Source organism: Cnephaeus nilssonii, assembly GCF_951640355.1.
Source record: "Cnephaeus nilssonii genome assembly, chromosome: 13".
In the NCBI taxonomy this organism is placed as follows: domain Eukaryota; kingdom Metazoa; phylum Chordata; class Mammalia; order Chiroptera; family Vespertilionidae; genus Cnephaeus; species Cnephaeus nilssonii.
The window spans coordinates 13,050,313-13,067,032 of NC_137084.1; positions in this window are offsets into that span (position 1 = coordinate 13,050,313).

The window sequence follows — 16,720 nt, forward strand, 5'->3', positions numbered from 1 at the left end:
CCTAAGTGACCATCACAATCGAATGGACGACTGAACAGGCTGCGAGGGCGACTAGGCCAGCAGGGTGGTTAGTGAGGGACAACCAAATGACTGAGTGGCAGGCTGCGTGCCTAAACCAGCAGTCAGACATCCCTCTCACAATCTGTGACCATTGGCTCCTAACTGCCCACCTGCCTGCCTGCCTCATTGCCCCTAACTGGCCCCCCTGCTGGCCTGGTCACCCCTCAATGCCCCCCCATGCTGGTCTGGTTGCCCCCAACTGTCCCCCTTGCCGGCCTGGTCGTCCCATGCAGCCTGCTACTCTTTCATTTGGCTGTCCCTCACTAACCCCCCTGCCGGCCTAGTCGCCCCACGCAGCCTGTTCAGTCGTCCATTCGATTGTTATAGTCGCTTAGGCTTTTATTATTATAGATTAAGGTATTACATATGTGTCCTTATCCCCCATTGCTCATTTAAAGTGATTCTTAATAGTCTCTTATAACAAGCATTGAGGACAAAATGTTTGGCTACATTTATGTGACCACCAAAACTTCAGCATCTCTGTGAATTTCAGAAGTGTCATTATGCCATGTATTTTTAAAAATTATATTACATTGTCATCCAGCCAGTGTTGCTCAATGGTTAAGTATCAACCCATGCACCAAGAGGTCCAGGGTTCCATTCCTAGTCAGGACCTAAACCAGCAGTCAGACATCCCCCAAGGGGTCCCAGATTGGAGAGGGTACAGGCTGGGCTGAGGGAATCCCTTCCCCATGCACGAATTTTGTGCACTGGGCTTCTGGTCTATAAATAAAAAAATAAAAATAAATCACTTTAAATTATTATATCCTCTTTTTAAACCATAAATCCTAGCACACATGTCAGTTAGTAATTAATTCTTAAACACTCTAGTTTTCCCTCAAAAATCATCTTACTGTATGTAAGAGATTAATAGCCTTAAAAAATGCAAAGTGATCTTACTTATTCATTCAGCACATATTATTTAAATACTGTTTTAGGCACTATTTTAAGACCTGTGGATTTAACATAAAGTCAAAAGTCAGTTTGTAGCTAGTTTAGATCTGTAACAGTCAAGAGTTTAAAGTTAATTCTATGGAAAGGGAAAGGGCTCAAGAAAGGACCTGAAACAAATTTGTAGAGAAAGGTGGCAGAGCCTTGTTCCTGTGGCAGTATTCTGAGTAAATGTTTTCAGAAAAAAAATGTTACAGAAAGCAATTTAGACATAGTTTTCCAACTCTTATTCTTTCACTCAATCACCTTATCATCGGAACATCTGTTCCAGCGAAAGGAAAATGTCATGAAGGCTGGGGTTTATTTAATTCACCACTGTATCCCCAGCACAAAGAACAGTCCCTGTGCTATGTCCATGAGGATCCAAATAAAGTTTAATTCATGCTAGGTTACCCTGCTATAAAAATGAATACGATTTGGTCTACCTCTATAGGATATTAATTCAGGTGGCTACTTATAGTCGTTTTTAAAGCATACACTAGGTATCAGACATGTAATATATGCTATTACTATAAACTTATGTTATCACAGCTCCATCACTTTTTGCTTGACTTCACCATGCCTCAGTTTCCTCATCTGTAAAATGGTAATAATGATTACGTATTGGGGTTGTTTTGAGAAGTAAACAGGAATATCTTAGTACAGGCATATCTCAGAAATATTGCAGGTTCGATTCCAGACTACCACAATAAAATGAATCACAATACAGTGAGGCTCATGATTTTTTTCCAGTGCACACAAAGTTATATTTATACTATCCTGTAGTCTAACTGTGCAATAGCATTATGTCTAAAAAAGCAATGTGCATAGCTTAAATGAAAATAAGTCATTCCTAAAAAATGGTAACCACTATCTGAGCCTTCAGCAATTCATAATCCTTTTGTGGGTGGATGGTCTTCAAGTTGTAAAAAGCAAAATATCTGTGAAGTGAAATAAAGTGAAGCACATAATAAATTGAGGTCTGCCTGTATATGAAAAGTAGTTACGAAAGTGCCTGGACTCATAATATGTACCAGAGAAGTATATGAAAATATACTGTTATTGGAAGCTCATGGTAACACTTTGAAAAAGCTTTTATCTCTACTTTACCAAGGAGTAAACAGATGCATGGTAGCTAAGCAATTTCATCAAAGGCCTACTGTTCATTTAGAAGTGTTTCTCCAATCCTCCCCTCCTGTTCATGCCCTTGCCTACATTCCTAGATCAGACCCTAGTCACTTCCTGCTTAGACATTGTCAGTAACTAGTTTCCTCATCTCCCTTTTTCTTGCTTTAGCTGTCATCCTTTACTTTTCATATTTTAAGTACATATCAAATTATATTATTTTCCTCTGTTTAAAAATCCAAATGACTCTATATTGCTTGTATAATAAACACCAGGTTTCTTAGAAGACCATTGCATGCTTTTAATTTCATATTAAAATTTTTCATTTATTAATGTTCCATCATTGTAGTTAAAACACTAGACAATTAAACTAAGATCAGATACCCCAAAAATCAGGCAGACCTGGGTTCTAGTCACTAGTGGTCAAGCTATTAGTTGTGCAATGGTCTGATGCTGTTTACTTATTTAATCCTTAGCATCTCATTTGGAAGATGTGGATGACAGCATTTAATGCATAATTTTTGTGCACATAATAATCCCTCAGTAAATGATAGTTATTATTATCATTACCTGTGGTACAAGATCAACACCAGACATGCTGAAGAGATCACATATGAACCAGAGAACCCAAGTGTAAAAAATGGATTGAAACAAAGAATAAAATTGGCTGGAGTCAATCAATGACATAGCATTTCAGAGTTAGATTGCCAAATCAGTATAATTTGTGTGACAATAAAATTCAATTATAAATGGAGCATTTCATTATTTTTTACTCTTTATCAGAAATAAAAATATAAACATGACATAACTTAAGAGAAAAAAACCCAAATAAGTTATATTATCATATGGATCAGAAGAGGTTTGTAATGAACTTAGCAGTAATAAATAGAAACATTCTATACCCTAATTCTAACTCAAAATATTAAGAAGAATTACTGTGTGATTTTATAGCTCTCCAAGAATATGCTTTCCTACTAATGAGTACTCTCATATAGATTTTACGCATGCTTATGTTAAATATAGGTTAATTGACAGATATTTTGAAATGCTTGGAGTGATTAATCAAGGCTGTTTCATTTAGTGATGAGAGATATTCACAAAATTTCAAGATTTCAAGTTTAGTTGAATTTAGTTTATAAGCATGAACACTCATTTGAACTCAAGGAAATATTTTGGGCACACAGAAGCTAAATGGTGATATTATGAAACACAAACCTAGCATTATTGACCTTGAGCTAACTTTCAGGTATCTTTAGACTAATTTTCAGTGTTAGCTGAGGTGTAGTTTCACTTGTTTTAACCTAGATAAACTCATGTTAGTTAAGATCACATTTTTAGTATTCATTTATCCAAGTGGTCACTAAATATCCACTAAGTACCAAGTAGTATGCAAAGTGCTAAAAATAAAATAAGTAGTATAACTTTTTTCCTGCTTTTACTGACCTCATAATCTAATTAGGAAAGAGATAAATAAAATATAAACACAATATTGATTTGTGATGGTATGTATACAGAATCAAGAAGGACACCACATGGCTATATGAGTTCAGTGTCAAGAAGCAGATACCAAGATGGCAATAGACATTTAATCAATTTATGGGGGGAAATAGCGGTAAATTATAAAGGTGAAATGTTCAAGAGAAAGAAAGAGTTTCGGACTACAGTAGAAGTCTAACAGGTGTGAAGGAGAATGAAAGGTCATAAGGTTGGACAGAAGTGTCAGGAGCAGCAGCACCATTCTAAGAAAGGTTGAGCAAGACAGTGGGAAGTCCTTGAGCTGTTGCTGTCCATTACAGGAGTCCTGCGTTTCATAGCAATGGGCCTATGCTAGTGGCAGTCATTGTCTGGGAGCAGTCCAATGGAAACAGCCTATCAGCAAAAGCCCTGGTGGATACTGAAAGCAGCAGCTAGAGTTGTCAATCCTCTATGCTCCCAGCAGTGAGCCCAGTGACCTACTTTGATGGCCACACCAATGGAGTGCTCAATTTTACTTGTGGACAAGGATTTCAGAGGGTTTTGAAAGATGAATAGGAAGTCACAGTGTGGACAAGATGGGCAAGTGTATTCCATGCAGGAACCAATGCAGAGAAACATAAAACAGCATGGCAAGTGTTGGGGAGTTACAAGTCGTGCATTAGGTGAGATGACATGACCAAAGGTGCTGGCAGGCAGTGCACCAACTGGTAAGACTAGAAAGGGGCGGGACTCCAATCACATAGAGCCAGGCAAGTGGTCTATGTGGAGTCACTGGAGGATTCATGCTGGGCAGAGACATGGGGGATGTGCACAGTGTAGAACGAGTCCTGCGGTACAGAGCACCTTCAGAGGGAGAACACCAGGAGGTGAAGGAGAGGGAGATACTAGTAGTAAAGACAAGATCGTATCACACAGACGTGGGTCCTAATCCTAGCTGCACCACTTACCAACCACGTGCCCATTGAAGTCACTTAATGCCCCCGAGCCTATATTACTAATTTTCTATATTGGGAATTACATACCTACTTACTTTTTGGTGCCACGAGGATCACAGGTGAAAAGTGAATAGGAGCATGCTTAGGAGCTCAGGTACCCAGAGAAGACAGAAACCTCCATTCATATCCTGGCCTAAGTGTGTGGCCCTCATCATATTTTATATATCCCCTCTATAAACCTCAGTTTCCCTAAGTGTCAAATGCCAGCAAAAACACACCTATCTCATGGAGGTTTTCCCTATAAGGCAGTGGTTCTCAACCTTTCTAATGCCGCGACCCTTTAATACAGTTTCTCATGTTGCGGTGACCCCCAACCATAAAATTATTTTCATTGCTACTACATAACTGTAATTTTGCTACTGTTATGAGTTGTAATGTAAATATCTGTGTTTTCCGATGGTCTTAGACGACCCTGCTAGCGGATCTCAACGCTCCAGTAACAGTAGCAAAATTACAGTTATGAAGTAGCAACAAAAATAATTTTACGGTTGGGGGTCACCACAACATGAGGAATTGTATTAAAGGGTCGCGGTAATAGAAAGGTTGAGAACCACTGCTATGTGATACATGTGCATGAGTAGGAAATGCTCGGTAGCTGAGTACTAGGTGCTGTGCTAAGTGCCTTACACACTTGTAGTATTCTGTTCTCACAGCACCTTGGCTGGCAGGTTATTCTCTCCCTCTGAGTTTAGAGGAGCAGATTTACGCTTGAAGAAATTAAGTAGCCGGCTCACTGTCACACAAATGACTGTACTGGGTTACAATTCTCAGTTGCCTGAATTCAAAACCCATATTCTTAACCATTATTCTCTATTACCCTCCATTCCAGCACTAAGCAAAACCATCTACCTGCCAAAGAAAATGCAATTCTAAGAACTCACTTGTTGGCTACGGTTGGGTTTCTTTGTAATATCAGGAAGCTTTAAAGCAGAGTTAGGGACCATTTAAACAAAGCTTCCTGGTTTGCCCCAAGAGATGCTTTATTCAGTTCTTTTAAATGGGACATTAAAGACATCACACAGATTCTGATATAAGCTGTGTTCCACCATTGGAAATTGGCTTCAATTTGCAAGGGAAGGAGGGTGAATGAAAATGATGAAGGCAGTGTTTTCAAAACTGTCTCCCCATCTAAAAAGTTCATTGGGCTGTTCACACACATGAATCTCCTCATTTTAATGAGGGATACATTTCTCTCCTAACAATAAATGGGTTTGATACAGATAATCAAAATGGATGAAAAATGGACCTATTAAGTCAGATCTATAGAGATTAGGCACAAGTCATGATCTATATAGGCTTCCTTTTTCCTCATCTCTACTTCCAGACATATTTTTAATTTAAAATGCTTAATTTCAGCCAGCTTCAGTATCTTAGCTGAAATAGCAGGAGTTTAAGGTTGCCTTAAATACTCAACATAAACACCCACACTTATGTAGCACCTATTAGCTACTCTATAAATGTTATTTCCCTTGGATGAGTTGAAAAGAATGCTTTTGAAAATCATTTGATTATGAGAAGATAATTCCAGAAGTAAACAAAGGGAATATTGTATTACTAGCTGCAGAACAGTTTGTTTTTTATTGTTATTAATATCTTTATTAAAAAAGCTAGAAGCATTTAGCATTCACATGTACCTCTGTAATAGAGTTGGACTATATAGCTTAAGGAGAAGATATTTTATCCTCATTTATCAATTGTGAGATTTTTATTTTCAAGAATAATTTTGTTGATTTCCCCTGTGAGGGGGGTCACATTCAATACAGAAACATAAATCTGCAAGAATTGCAAAATGCAGATACATTTTACCCCCAGCTTCAATGGAAAGGAGGCAAAGAAGTTGCCTCTGGCATTAAAAAACTGGCCAGCTAGCCCAACCAGCATGGCTCAGTGGTTGAGAATTGACATATGAACTGGGAGGTCATGGTTTAATTCCAGGTCAGGGCACATGTCTGAGTTGTGGGCTCAATCTCCAGTGGGGGATGTGCAGGAAGCAGCGAATTGATGATTCTCTATCATCATTGATGTTTCTATCTCTCTCTCCTTCTCCCTTCCACTATGAAATAAATAAAAATATGTATTTTTTAAAATAATATAGTAAAAATAAAAAAAGAAAGAACTGACTGGCTAAATGACTTGAGGTCTGCTGACTTTATTAGCAAAAGGCTACTCTGGATGATTTAGCTAGAACCTCTGTCTCTGAAAAGCTCTCTGCCTCTGCTAGGGAATGAGATGGGTTCTCAAGGCAGCTACCTTTCCCTGTAGATCTGGAAAGCTCAGCAGTGCAAGGGGAGATTTCCAAAGCAGTCAGCCAGCTCTCAGGCCCTCGATGATTCTGCAAACACCTGATAGGTTTGATTCAACCACTTGCTAATTTTTCCCCTAAAATTATGCTCCAGGAAAGACCATTTCATATAGTTTGGAGCATAAGTCAAGACTTATCAACAACAAAAAAGATGGTAAATTTATACACACACACACACACACACACACACACACATAAACTGCATTTTCCTGTTCATCTCAAGTGCATATTCTCAGTGTTGCTATGCAAGTTGATTGGGGCATTAATGCTCCTTTTGTCTGTTTCAATGGCCATGCTCTCCCCAGCCCCATTCACCCCTGCATCTCTCTCGTCTACTCACAGTATCCTACTGAATCAGCCAAGGAAACATCTATTTTTTTTTCTTAATTTTATACCAATTCATTCCAGCTAATTATTACAGGAAATAAATCAAGATAATCTTTTTTATTGTTGTTAATCCTCACCCCAGGATATTTTTTTCCATTGAATTTTAGAGAGAGTAGAAGGGAGGAGGAGAGACAAAGAGAGAGAGAGACACCAATTGGTTCCCTCCTCAATTGGCTCTGACCAGGGCTTGGGATTGAGCCTGCAACCAAGGTAGGTGTCCTTGACCTGAATGGAGCCTGAGACCCTTCAGTTCACTCGCTGACGCTCTATTCACTGAGCCAAACTGGTTAGGGCGAGATAACCTTTAAGTAAACTGTATGAACTCATACACATTATAAGCAGTTGAACACAATCATACTCTACATAGTATGCATTGGAGTTCCTCTGACCCCAATTTTAAAATTCATAAAAAGGGTAACAGTGATGAGCATGAAGATGAATATAAAGTATTTTAGAAGTTCTTTCAAGAAAAATATTTGCTGATAAAGTGGAAGCAGTGGTGGCATAGAAAATTTCAACACCTAGATCAATTGGTAAGTTAAGCAATCTACCCTCCACAGGAAAGGAGTCTGTTCCTCTTGTGTGTCCCTGTACTTAATGGACAGGTTTATCGAGCAGCCAAAACCACATCATTTTCACCTCCAGGGAAGCCCCAAGGAAGAGGTCAGACTACTTTCAGACTGAGTATTTTTTATCAGAGCAAGATATTTATCAATTAATTATTTTTGAAATAAAAGCAAATAGTATAAATTGTTATTAGGTGGTTATGAAATTGGGGTTAGAAAAAATATATCTTTATAATTTATAATTGTTTTTATGTGAACGTTTTTGGTTTCTATTTAATTTTGTTTACAGGAAATATTTAAATCTAAATTTTAAAGTGATGAACAAATTAACAATATAACCTTTATGATAAAAATGGAGAAAGAATGACAACTACTTAGGAAATTAAAATAAATTCTAGGGGTTTTTTTTGCTTTTTGCTTTTTTGTTTGTTTGTTTGTTTGTTTTTTGTTCTAGGATGCAGTGAAGTTTCTTTGAAATTATATAATTCTTTTAACTGATGAACAAGATAGATCCAGAAGCATAGAAGTATTGAGCAGACTGACGAATCTCAGAGGGAAGGCCGGGGTGGAGGGGTGGGGAGAGATTCACCTGTATGCATAGCTCATGGACACAGATAATAGTGTCCATGGGAGGGGTGAGTGCAAAGTAAAATGGGGGAAGGGGAAGGAGGACATCTGTAATATTTTCAACAATAAAGATAAATTTTAAAAAATCATCGAGAGAAGATTAACAAAAGAAAAAAAAAAAGAAAGAAATTATAGGATTCTTTTGAATTTTACTTTAATCCATTTGCCAGTAACAGAGCCCTGTGTGATTTGGGGCTAATTTTGTCCCGGTGGCCTCATGAATCAGGAGGTTTTCTGCTCTAGCTGTTGGCATCAGAAAGATTCCTAACCAAGAGTGAGTGCCAGGTATCCTCCTGTCTCTCCTTCAGGATGATTTCCCAGCCACAGTAGTTTCTTCACACACATTCACTGGTCAGCTGAGAAGGCGAGGAGACACCTCTGCAGATCCCTATAGTGCTCTTCTCTCACTGTCTCTGTCTTTGCCTCTCTCTGCAGCGACCTCCTCTCTGATACCCTGTTCCTTAGAGCTCTAGGCCCCTTCACCTCCCTGCATCCCAGCTCTCTGCATGAGTCCCACTCTTCACACCAGACTCTGCAAACTCATAGCAGGCCAGATGCTGAGATAATTGTAGATCTCACACTTGGTTCTCTCAACTCTCTCTCATTGTCTCTCCATAGTTACTGCCCTTTGTTGTTTCAAGTTCAGTGTATTAAATACCGTTATGTCATATATTTTGTATATTTTAAATATTGTTTTAGGCAGGAAGTTAGATCTGGTCCCTTTTGCTTGATTTTAGTCATCTCTTGTTCCACCTCGTGAAGCATCTTGATGGGTGTATCTCATTGCTTTCATCTTCTTATATGGCTCTGAGGTAAAGTTTGAATGTTTTGTGTGTTTTTGTTGTTAATCATCACCCAAGTATATTTTCCCATTGATTTTTAGAGCGAATGGAAGAGAGAGGGAAAGACGGAGAGAAACATCGATGTGAGAGAAACACATCAACTGGTTGCCTCCTGCAGGAGCCCTGACCAGGGCCCGGGCCAGGGAGGAGGCTGCAATCAAGGTACATGCCCTTGACCGGAATCAAACCCAGGGCCCTTTGGTCCACAGGCTGATGCTCTGTCCACCAAGCCAAACCGGATAGGGCAAAGTTTGAATTTTTTATGACTCCCTAATATAAGTCACATGTTCTATTCAATCTGAGCTGTCCACTGTTTCTTAAGACACTTCATATTTAAATACACTTCAACCCAGCCAGTGTGGCTCAATGGTTGAGCATTGACCTATGAACCAGGAGGTCATGGTTTGATTGCCCATCAGGGCATATACCCGGGTTGCAGGCTTGGTCCCCAGTGTGGGGCATGCAGAAGGCAGCCAATCAATGATTCTCTCTCATCATTGATGTTTCTATCTTTCTCTCCCTTTCTCTCTGAAATCAATAAAATATATATTTAAAAAAATAAAAATAAATAAACACTTCAAGTCCCATACTTTTGAACCAACTAGCTCTTTTCTTTGGAATCTTACTCAATGAAAAAAAAAAGACTACTGTACTGAGAACTTCTAAAAACTCAGAAATTCTAGGTTCCAGTACTAAATGTATCACTAGGTGTCTATACCAGAGGAAAAACTTCACTCCTCTTATAATGTTGTTTTGTTGCCAAAATGATGGTTGAAGAGTAGACCATTAACTTTCTAGTGTGTCACTGTGGTGAGGCATCCCTGGCCCCACTTAGGACAGACCATCACACTGGGGTCAGACTGCTCTTCTGAAGAGCATTAAAGCTTGAAATGAGATAGTCTCTATATCTTACACAGCTTTAAACCGGTATACCCTGATGATTATTCCATTGGTTTCCCTATTTTCCTTCCTTCTTTCCTCTTTCTTAGAATCGGCATTTACTGAGAACTTACCATATCCTAGTACTGACAACAGGAAGGAGAAAAGATACATTCCTTCAAGCTAAATAACTCTGCCTGCTAAAAGTGTTTCTCTCCCAATCAGATCTCATGTACACATTTTTTTTTATTCCTTATATTCACAATGAGATGTAAGTGTCCCCTAATCTCAAATATATGTGCACCTGTGTTATAGAACTCATTACACATTTCCCTTTGTATTGTAACGATCATTTTCACTTGTTTCTTTTTGATATAATTTTATTGGTTTTAGAGAGAGAAGAAGGGAGAGGGAGAGGGAGAGAGAGAAACATTGATAGATTGCCTCTCGTACTCACCCCAACCAGGACAGATCCCGCAACCTGGGCATGTGCCCTGACCAGGAATTGAACCAGAAACCCTTTGTTGCTCGGAATGATGCTCAAACAACTGAGCCACACTGGCCAGGGCTCACTTGTTTTATTCTATCAGTTAGATGATAATACCACTAAGTTCAGAAATGTCCGTTGGTCTTTGTATACACAGGGAATCCTATAACAGGTATGATATGTGTGTGTGTGTGTGTTTTTAATTACTATACTAATACTATAAAATACAAAACTGGACAATGCTAAAAATCTATGTAAGACTTAACAATGCAAAAGTGTAGAAATAACAAAGAATGCTTTATCGCATCCTTCATTGCACTCATACCCAAGTTAATTTATTTCTCAGAGGTAACTAGTGTAAACATTTTGAAATATATCATTCCAGAATTGTTCTACAAATACGCATACATATGGAGTCATCTCACTTTTTTTCTTTGAAAAAAAATTAGATCCTGATAAACATATTGCTTTTCGGCTTCCACTTTTTACTTAATATATATCGAGCATCTTTTCTTGTCAGAACATATAAAAGTACCATATTTATTTTAAAGGCTGTTTAATATTTTGGATGAATACATGCATGAATCAGTGCAGTATAAGCCCAGATAAGCACGGATAAGGATATGCTATATCCTTCCACTGGGGTGAAATATTAGCTGCACCAGAGAAAAAGTAATGGAAATAATTCTGCACTGTTCTTCATAGAAATAAGGCCATTGTAATGTATAACAAAATCTGGAGGGCAGAGACAGGGACGTAAACTGTGCATTGATTTTTTTAGTGAATTGTTTTATATTATTTCTGCTAAGCTCTCAAATAAAAAGCTACAATGAGAGGGAAGACTTCTTTTCCAAAACTCTTCCCAGATAAAGAAATGGAGATTACATTGAGACATATTGCCCAGAATGAGACAATCAGGTTCAATACTGAAACACACATCATGCAACATGAATGGCATTCTACTGTGTTTGTTAGCTGACAGGAAATCAGAAGTGAAGGGAGAGTAAAAAAGATTTTTTCTGATGTAAAAAATAGTACAGACTTAAGAAATAAAACATATTAGGAGGAAAGTAGGTCACTAGCATGTGCTTACAAGGCTTCTGTTATGTATATACATTGTACAGATATTTGTTTTGTTGCCTAGAGTTACAGAAAAATCAATATGTCTGCATTTACATATTTTTAACTTGGATCTTAAATTTCTGCAGAATCTTTATAATAGCCATAATTGTGTGCAGCAAGTTTTAGTCTAAGGGAATCCCATATAAGCAACTAGTCATTAAAATGTGAAAGGACTAAAAGAAGGTGCCACATTAAGGTGTTTTTTTAAATGTATAATTAAGAAGAGGATCAAATGTGACAATACCAAGATATGGGATAAAGACTAGAAGTAGGGGTGATAATACATCTGATGTCACTATTTGTTTAGTAGAGCAGAGTGCCTGGGAGGTTAGTCTCTGGAGGGAAATTATAATTTATCTTGTCACTTAGTAAAAATGCCAAAGCTGTGTGTGATTACATAGGCATATTTTCCCCATTATATTTTACACTTCTGAAAGGTGTCACTACAAGTCACCATCTATCTTCAGTCTTTAAACATCCTGCCATGCTACTGGATATAGGGAATACTCAACTGATATCCATTAGGTAAAAATGAACCAGTGGCCAAAACCCACAAGGACTTTATCTTTTTTTACCAACTCTGAAAATGTGGCATAAATAACATGTATAGAAGGGCAACAAGGAACCTTCCAAAAATCCCGATGCAGTCCAAAGTTTTTGAGCAATTTTGGTCCTTTCAATATAATTCTTCCTTGTTCTACTAGTAACAATCAGGGCTAACCCTAGGATAACATGTACTTTAAATGTTCAATTTTAATGGGGAAAAAAGGAGATATATGTAATACTTTAAACAATAATAAATAAATAAATAAGTAAATAAATAAATAGTAATAGCTAACAGCCTGAAAAAAGAAAAAGTTCAATTTTATTTCATAGTTACAGAGGAAAGCTGGATGCTAATATATCTTATATGATTCTCAAGTCCCATGTGATCAAGAATCTTAGAGGTCCATCCAATAGAAAAATCAGAGATCCACATAAAAATATCTAGACACTAATTATAAGGAGGCCTAATAACACAGGTGAGGAGCTAGCAAATTTTCTGCTCCCTGTCCATGGGACATCAGGGAAATAGCAGTAAAGCTTACCCTTGCTCTTGTTTAAGCAATTGTGTAAAAATGACTACCTTTCATAGGATCCTATTGGCATCAACCATGCCTCCATGTAAATTTAGGGAATGTTCACATTTCCTGTTTACACAGAAACAACTTAGAGATTGTCTTATAAATCTTGGAATAGAATAACTCTATCAGAGAAGGTGTGATGAAGCAACCTCTCCTTATAATCAGTTTTATTCCATTATTTTGGAAATTAGTGTGTAAGAAAGATTTAGAGAGTTATAATTATTTTGGCTCCTATATCACTTTAAACCCCTCTATAAATCAGACTTGAGGCATCTGCATGATTCTAATAACTGGGGTCAGTATGTGAGGCGATTTATCCCCCCAAGTATCAGGAGGGCATTCTTACTTCCTTAGCACCAGGACCTTGGGTTCTTGGTATAATGGGGATGTTAATACTATGAGATCGCTTTGCTAAAAGCCCAGTTTCTGATTAAACTGGGGCCATTTCAAGGATGATGAACCCTACCTCAGTGTAACAAAATAGCTCAGCAATTCAGTCATGCAAAATGCAGGGTTGTGTCACAGCGTGGTTGATGCAATAATAAAGGGATCCTAGGCAGCTAGGTGAGTCATCTGGGTTATTGGCAGTGTCTTGGCACCACCACTTGCAATTTCTTCCCCAGCTTAAATTACCAGGGGAAATTATTTGGGGTCTGGACTGTCTGGGGCTTATTAGACAACAGCAAAAATTATAGAAACTCTGTTTTGTTTTTAACCATTTCCTCAGCTTGATCCCCAAAGATTGGGCTCAGAGAATCTTAGGGACAACACAGGAATCACTTTTCATCCCCCAGCCCCTTGGATCCTAGATGGTGAGACTATTTTGCCTGTTTCACTTTCAGAAAAAGGGCTGTGTGGACAACACGTAACCATGGCAAATTAAGTTTATCAAGTTAAGTTGCCATGACATTTTAATTTGTGTTACATCCATATTTAAAAAAAATAATGTGAAGTCATGTTTTAAAAGAGTATTTTCATTGATACAGAAACTGACTCATGAAAGATGCAATTTTTATAAAGAGAGAACAAACTCATACAGATAGTTCAGGATATGTGATTGTATGTGGAGCAATATAACAAGAATTAGAAGAGAATAGTTTAAAAATCAAAGGCTGCTTTTTTAAGGAAGCTATATAAGACATTATAAGAGATGATTTTCATATTCTTTTTTAAAGTTTCATTTTTTCCATGATGTGCTATAGTGATAATGTGTTGTCCTCATCACAGGGGGTAAATATGTACTTTTTAAAAGATTGGAAATAAATATATCATATTTATTATTTCTTTGGCCAGAATCACACTCTAACACTAGTTCAGGGAGTCAGGAATCTGACTAGTTGTGCCAAAACCCTGTTCTGAGATATATGGGTTTTGCTTAAACTTATGGAATATTCTTTCTGTTTCCAAAAAGTTACTTAAAACACATTTGGAACTGACAACTGTAATTCAACAAAGACTCTCCTTTGCTTTGGAAATCCGGACATGCATTCATAGGTAGAGGGGAGGGCTCAGAAACCCAGGAAGCTCTTCAATATATTGTGACTCTGCCTACAAAATCTTGATTAACACTTCACTTCACTTTAGAAAAACCCGTTTGTTCCACACATGGGAGAACAACTGCTTTGTTCAGTGACTCGGATTCCCTCCTAACACTGTGTAAGCCTCCTTCTCATGCTCCGATGCAGTCTCCTCCAAATTAGAATGTGAGGTGATACTGACACAGCCTTGAAGCCAGCTAGCCCTTTTGGCTTTCATTGTATTCCTGAGTGTTTCGCTCAGAAAGGGCTGGATTACAGATGAGAAAGTGGGGCTCAGAGCTCTTGAACCGAGAACCCTGGAACACAACACAAGTGGCCGGGATCCCGGAACAAATAACTTCTGCTGATCCACTGTGAAAATTCAGCAAACTCAATAGTCCTTTAAAATTCCTCCTTTCATTCCTGAGGACCCAAATTGCCTCTTGCACTTATTTGCTGACTAACATGCTGTCCAGAGTGTTTTAAGAGAAAACTCTTATAAGTTATCAGCCAATGTTCTGCCCGAGCTTCAATGCTTTAGATGGTGAGCATTGCAATTTTCTGGTAGACACTGCCTGCAATAGAGAATATTAACTTCTGGAGGTCCCTGTTCAATATTCGGAAAAAAAATGGCACTATTTAATACAAGATTGGCTGTGTATTTACCAAGGGATCTTAAATGAGATGACTAGGGAATAGATCTAAAGTTCTCATCTGCAGAAGGGAATAATGTTATGTTTTTATGACTATCTTGTGAAATTTGGGTAGGGAATTAAGAAAAATAGTATTTTAAAAAATCATTATGAGAAGTATAGCATTATGTCGCACTTACGTTCTTATAGGTTCATGCATGGCTCCATGAACATCAGCAACATTCTTGATTTAGCTCTCTTCTTCATGTTAATACTCTGTACTCTTAAAGTAAGACATTTGGGACTTCTTCTCTTCCCCCCCTTCCCCCATCAGTATGGACTCTCTCTGCTCCTACCCTGTTCTTACTCTGACCCTAATGGAATTTTATTTAATCTCATCATCTGCTTGGAAGACTTTCTTCTATGACAAGGATAAGAAAAGTGGAGTTTACTGTAAGAAAGAGCTGGGCACCTGTGAGATATCTTGGGCTGTTTTTTGGCTCCCAATAAGGAAAGAGAATTCAGAGGCAAAATCTAATGGAAACAATATTCAGTAAATATATAAAAATTCTGGCCTGAAAGTAATACAAAATAATACTGAATGTAAACTGTAGTTAACAAAATTAAAAAAAAAATTATTAAATAAAGTTTTCAAACACACACACACACACACACACACACACACACACACACACACAAACACAATTCTGGGCACATGCAGAGCTGACTCTGAAACCAGAGACAAATTATGGCACAGAATGTGGAAGAAGACCCTGTTCCCTATGTCTAAAGGGATCCCAGCACTGTTCTAATAATTAAAATTTTTTTGCTAAATCTAAAGACAGAAACTGTGGCATGCCCACTGACTTTTTTAAGACATATAGTGGCAGTAACTTTTTTCTAAGAGGACTTACAAAAAAACAGATGTAGAAGTTGGAAAAATGCAGGAAAAACAGGGTGCAAGTTACATGGGAATTATGGGTAACAGGTGGGCTATGGTCACACATGCTACATCTTTGTTTTCTAGGATCCCTTGGGAGTGGGGGATGAGATCCAGCTCTTCCTGAGTTTATGGGGGCTGATGACAATATTCCCTAAGACATAAGTTTGTAATACAAAGTAAATACATTTGTATAAGTGTTTAGGAAATTGTGTGGTACATAATTTATACAATCCTATCTAATAAAAGAGTAATATGCAAATTGACCATCACTCCAACACACAAGATGGCTATCCCTGTGTGGTCAAAGATGGCTGCCCCCATGTGGACACAAGATGGCCAGCAGGTGAGGGCAGTTGGGAGGGACCAGGCCTGCAAGGGAGGGCCTTTAGGGGTGACAAGGCCGGCAGAGGAAGGAAGTTGGGGGCAACCGGGCCTGCAGGGAAGGGCAGTTGGGGGGGACCCAGGCCTGCAGGGGAGAACAGTTGGGGGGGACCAGGCCTGCAGGGGAGGGCAGTTAGGGGCAAACAGGCTGACAGGGGATCAGTTAGGCATCAATCAGGCAGGCAGGAGAGTGGTTAGGGGTTGATCAGGCTGGCAGGCAGAAGTGGTTAGGGGCAATCAGGAAGGCAGGCAGGCGAGCGGTTGGGAGCCAGCAGTCCTGGATTGTGAGAGGGATGTCCGACTGCCCGTTTAGGCCCGATCCTAG